This window comes from Tupaia chinensis, unplaced genomic scaffold, assembly GCF_000334495.1.
Source record: "Tupaia chinensis unplaced genomic scaffold, TupChi_1.0 Scaffold144382_1, whole genome shotgun sequence".
NCBI classification, from domain to species: Eukaryota; Metazoa; Chordata; class Mammalia; order Scandentia; family Tupaiidae; genus Tupaia; species Tupaia belangeri.
Window position 1 is genome coordinate 88,511 of NW_006204242.1, and position 5,976 is coordinate 94,486.

Genomic DNA, 5,976 nt, shown 5'->3' on the forward strand with positions numbered 1-5,976 from the left:
GGCAGGTGAAAGGGTACACCATCATATAGTGAGAAGCCAAACAGTACTTCATAAAGTAGAGGAAGAAACAGCACTGTAAACACAATAAAAAATTGTTGGTAAATGCTAAAATAAATAGCTGAAAGTATAGAAAGTAGTTGATTCTGGGGAGTGGAAAATTGAGTAGCTAGAGAACAAGGATTGTTTTTCTCTCTCTCTTATTTTTTTTTTTGATTTGTAATAAACTCTGTATAGGGCCCAACTACTGTGACATAAGTGGAAGAGTGTCGCTGAGCAAAGCTGAGGTCATATGGCAGGCCAGAATTCACACCTTGCACCAACCTAAACAGGCTGGGAGTACATACCTGCATTCCTAGCTAACTGGGCTGCTGGGGCAGAGGACTGCAATGGTGAGAGCCTGCCCAAAATGCCTGTCCCTTGTTGTCTTTCCTTCCTCGCTTACCACTCATGCTCATTCTTTCTTGAAAAGAAAACAATCACCACCTAACTCTCTGAACCAGGAGTTGGTAAACTGCCTAAGGCCTACTGCCTAGTTCTCTATAACCTGGAAGCTCAAAATAATGGTGACATTTTAAACAGCTAAAATCCCAAGAGGGATTTGGGAAAATGGAGAAGAGAATGCGGCATGGCTAATACCTCTGGGGGGTGAGTACACACTTTCCCTGTTTCTGTCTCTGACAAGCAGATGCACCCTATGGCAAAAAAAAAAAAAAGAGAAAAAATCATCTTTTGGATATGATCGGGAAGTATGGTTGGGTACAGGTCCACTGTTACAAATATACTCCAATATTCGTCTTTCACTAAGCCTTTGGATTAACTCTGACAGCAAGTCGAGAACAGGCAAGACCAATATCTGCTGTTAACTTGTTCAGGGGCTGGGGCGGGGGGAGGAATGCTGTAGATACAACATAAAACTCAAAATTGAGAGAAAAATGTTGGTGAAAAAGTGAAAGGTAACCCCTAGAAAAATGGCGATCAGGTACAAAACAACATCCCAATAACCAAGGGGGTGGAAAAACTGGAACCTGGAGACCAGCTGGTGGGGGTGGAGGTCAAGGCGCTGGATCTCACATGGCTGACTCCGCAGTTCGAGTCCTGCATCCAGTGGATTAAAAATCACACCAGGTGCACGTACAAGATCCCAAGAGAAGAAAGGAGGAGAGGGGAACACAGCATGGCCATCCTCCCTGGGTTATTTCTTACATTCCTCTGTCTCTTTCTTTCTTTCTGACTCTGGGTCTATCCAGTGAGCTCATAGCAAAAACTAAAAACAGAAAAGGAACCTAATTAACCCAGAAAAAGGATGGAAAGGAGAAGCAAAAAGGAACAAAAGGGAGACAAAATAGAAAACATGAACTAAGATGCCGGTAAGGTGTGATCATGGTGTGTCGGGATAGCATGTGCATGAGCCAAAGACAATGTCGTTAATCTGCGGGGGCTTCAGCAAGTTCACAGAAGAATGAACTTAGAGTGTGAGTTTATTTTGGTGTTAAAAACAAAAACAAAAACAAAAAAACAAAAACCCAAAATAACCTGGAGCCAGCAGGTGGCATAGTGGTGGTTAAGGTGCAGGATTCCCACAGGGTCGTCCGCAGTTGAAGTCCCAGGCACGACAGCTGTGTCGGACATGTGTGCATGCATGCCCAGAATCCTGAGAGGAAAATGGAGAAGGGATTGCTGCATGGACATTCCCCCCCCCCGGGAGGGGGGGATTTCTCACTTTCTGTCTAGCTCTCTGGTGAGCACCCTAAAGTAAAAATCTCTCAAAAAGACAAAAACAATCTTCAAATCCACATACGGTTTTTCCTCACGATTCGTACTTTGACCAGCAGTTGGTGTAATGGCTATGTCACTGGACTCCCATGTAGTCGACCGCGGTTCGCGTCCTGGACCAAGTGGCTTAAACTCACGCTGGGCACGTGGCCGGGCGTGCCCAAGATCCCAAGAGGAGTATGGAGAAGGGACTGCGGCGTGGCCATCCCCCCAGGGGGGGTGATTTCTCGCTTTCTGTCTCACTGTCTCTCTCTGTCTGGCGAGCACAGGCACCCTATAGCAAAAAAAAAAAATCTCTTCAAAAAAAAAAAAAAAAGATAAAAGACCCTCTCCTATGTCAGCCCTCTACATACTAAACTACATATTCCAGGAGCCCAAGTTAAAAATTCAATGGTGGGACCAGCAGTTGGTGTAATGACTATGTCACTGGACTCCCATGTAGTCGACCGCGGTTCGCGTATTGGACCAAGAGGCTTAAACCTCAAGCCAGGCACATGTGCGTGCGTGCCCGGGATCCCGAGAGGAGAAGGGAGGAGAAGGGATTGTGGCGTGGTCATCCCCCCTGGGGGGTGATTTCTCGCTTTCTGTCTCTCTGTCTCTCTCTGCCTGTCTGGCGAGCACACGCACCCTATAGCAAAAAAACCACTCCAAAAAAAAAAAAAAATTCAATGGTGGGTCAGCAGGTAGCACAGAGATTAAAGTGGCTGGATCCCACGTGGCAAACTGTGCGGTTCGAGTCCCGGACCCTGCGCCTTGATCAACACACCAGGCACATGTGTGTGCATGTCCAAGCTCCCAAAAGGAGAGCAGCACAGAAGGAACTGCAGCATGGCCATGCCCCTGGGGGAGGGAGTGCTTTCTCACTTTCCCTGTCTTTCTGTCTCTGTGTCTCTCTGCCAAGTGCACATACATTTTAGCACAAACTAAAACCAACCAAACAAAAAACAATGGTAACATCTTATGGAACTCAGATCTCCTCATTTTTTTTGAGAGAGAGATTTTTGCTATAGGGCGCATGTTTTCATCAAAGAGACAGAGGCGAGAAATCACCCCCCCCTGGAGGGGGGATGTCCGTGCCGCAATCCCTTCTCCTCCATTCTCCTCTCGGGATTTTGGGCACGCACACACACACACCTGGCGTGAGTTTTAAGCCCCCGGGTCCGGGACTTGAACCGTGGTCAACCACATGGGAGTCCAGCAATGTAACCATTACACCATCTGCTGGTCCCCAGATCTGCTGATTATAAACGTTATTTCACAAAGGAAAAAAAATGCAAAACGATAGCGAAGACATTTTTGAAAAATACCACCAAAAACATTGTCTTGAGAGAGTGAACTACCTCTAAGTAAAATATCGACTTAGAGTGCTCTTTTACATCATATACAATGATGAAGTCCAGGCAGAACGCAGAACTATACCGAAAAAAACCTAAAACCATCATCAAAGCGTCAGAAGGACCTAATAAGAAATGTACTTACATGCTTTGGGTGGAGAAGACCTTTCTAAGAAAGATGCAAAACAAAAATGCCATAAGGAAAAGACAGACACATCACATTACGTGGAAAAAGGGTAAAGCCTCGGGGCCAGCAGGTGGCATAGTGGTTAAGGCTATGGACTTCCAGGTGGTCAACTGCAGTTGGAGTCCCAGGCCCGGCGGCTTGAAAGTCACGCTGGGGGCGTGTGCATGTGTGCCCAAAATTCTGAGAGGAGAATGGAGAAGGGATTGTGGCGAGGCCATCCCCTTCAAAAAAAAAAAAAAAAGCAGCAATATTTCCGTTTTTGTTTCAAATGCTTGCTTTTTCTATTTTTTTTCCTGCTCTAGAGCACGTGTGCTTGCTGGAGAGAGACACGGGGGGAGGAGGGGCGCAGGGAGAAGTGAGAAATCCCCCCCAGGAGGGATGGTGACACTGTAGTCCCTTCTCATTCATTCTCTTGGGATTTTGGGCACGCATGTACGTGTGCCCAGTATATTGTATTTTCCAAGTTGCTCAGTCGGGGACTCGAGCCACCCTCTTGGCCTTGTGGGATCCAGCTGCCTTAACCTCTGTGCCACCTCCTGGCCCATGGTTGGTTTTCCTTAACGTGTGTCCGAACGCATAGGTCCAGGGGGCTATTGAGTTACTGAACCGATTTCTTGCTGAAATGAACTTTGTGAATTCATCTCAGCTCTTGTCCTTTAACAAGAGCTAGATTTCATAGGGCTTACTTGTTGTTCAGATGTACACTGTGAGGGAGTAAGAGCATACAAACAAAAAAATAAAGTGTCTCTTTTACCACCAGAAGAAAGCAAGAACAAAAACAAAAGCAGGAGAGGGCCACGGGTGATGTGGTGGTCAAGGCAGCTGGATCCTATGTGGCCATCTCTGCTGTTAAGAGTCCCAGAGTCTGGGACTGGTTTTAAAAAGAAAAAAGTAAAACGACACTGTGTGTGAGAGTGCACGTGTGGCGGAAACCCCGCGAGGAGCATGGAGGAGAAGGTATTGAGACAAGGTCATGCCCACAACCCCAGGGGTGCTTTCTCACTCTTTCTCCCTCTCTCCCTCTCCCTCTCTCTCCCTCCCCCCCACTCCCTGTGTGTCTCTCACAAGCACATGTGCCTTTTAGCAAAATGAAGATGAAAAAAGCAGCAAATTGAGAAAAAAGTACTTGGAATGTCTTTAATAGAAAAAGAACTAATTGGCATACCTGTCTTGGAAAACTGAGACAAATGAGGAAGCCAGAAACAATTCAAGGTCAAAACAGTGCAGGTCGGGAACTGACAGTTCAGGTTGAAATGCAAACAAATGCGCAGGAATACACGTACACAGTTTTTTCTTTTTTTAAAGAATTATTTTATTCAACTTCATTATTATTTTCCAATTTGACCAGACACGGGTAGGGGGTGGGGGGGTGGTGAGAAAGCAAGGCAACAGACCCCCCCCACACACACACACACACACACTTGAACTGTGGTCAGCCATGTGGGAGTCCAGGGCCTTTAACCACCACACCACCCGCCGGCCCCAACCTGCACAGGTTTCAACTGCACCTTTTCCAGACTCCTTTACAAGGGAATGCGTTTACAAGGGGTGCAACTGGTAGGTGATCAGAGAATCGTAAATCAAAGTAAACACTGTCGGGGAAATGTTCCTCCCACATGGCTGACCGCTGCTCAAGTCCCAGACCTGACAGCTTGCTTTCTCACTTTCCCTCTCTCTCTGGTCTAGTTAAAATAATAATAATACGGGCCGGCAGGTGGTGTAGTGCTTAAGGCGTCAGACTCCCACAAGGCCATGTGCAACCGTGGTCTGAGCCCTGGATCCAGCAGCTTGAAACTCATGCTGGGTGTGTGTGCATACATGCCCCAAATCCCCAGAGAACAGAGAAGGGATGGTGGTATGGCCATCCGTTGGGGGTGGGGGGCGGGTGGTTTCTCTCTCTCGGTCGCTCTGTGGCATGCATGCATTGTATAGCCCCCCTCCCCCAAAAAAAGTCTCAAAGAAGTAATACATGAAATTATAAATAAATTGTTCTCTGAAGAAAGTAAATACTATGAATACTTTCTCATGGGACCGCCACAAACAAAAGACCGACCGTATCCAGACGGTACTCGGCGTGAGTGAGCGGACAGAGTCTGCCAAGCGGGAGACAAACAGGTTCCAGATTTCGGAGGGGCAATGAGGCAGCACGTCTGAAAACGTGAAAGGCACGTACCCTTTCAGCCAGCTAGAGCACGGGAGCCTAACACCATGCGGGCGACACTCTGGGATCGTCAGGCAGGGATCCGGCACCGTGAACCACAGTGCGGCCCCGGCTGCCCACGGGCTGAACCTACGTGTAGTGTTGCGGAGACGGCACCGCTGGGAGCCATGCTGGTTCTGGACGCCCGCGTGGAAGTCAGACAGAAAGCCGTCTCAGGGGCGTTGGGAGCGGCACGGCCCCAGACAGGCCCCCGACGACCCGACGGGCAGTGAACACGTTCTGTGTTGCGGGAGGGCTCCGTCAGGCTGGGCTCCTGCGCCGAGGTCCGGGCGGCCCGGGCTGACACCTCCCCAGTCACGCGGCACTGGCCGCAGAAAGTTCTGGAAAAGGACCGAGGTGGGTGCAGACTGCGTGGAGTCGAGCCTGCCTGGTGTGCAGGGGGCGGGGCGGCCGTGGGGGCGGGGCGGCCATCGGCAAACTCCCAGGCCCCGCTGGCCGTGGCGATACCGCGGGAGCGCACG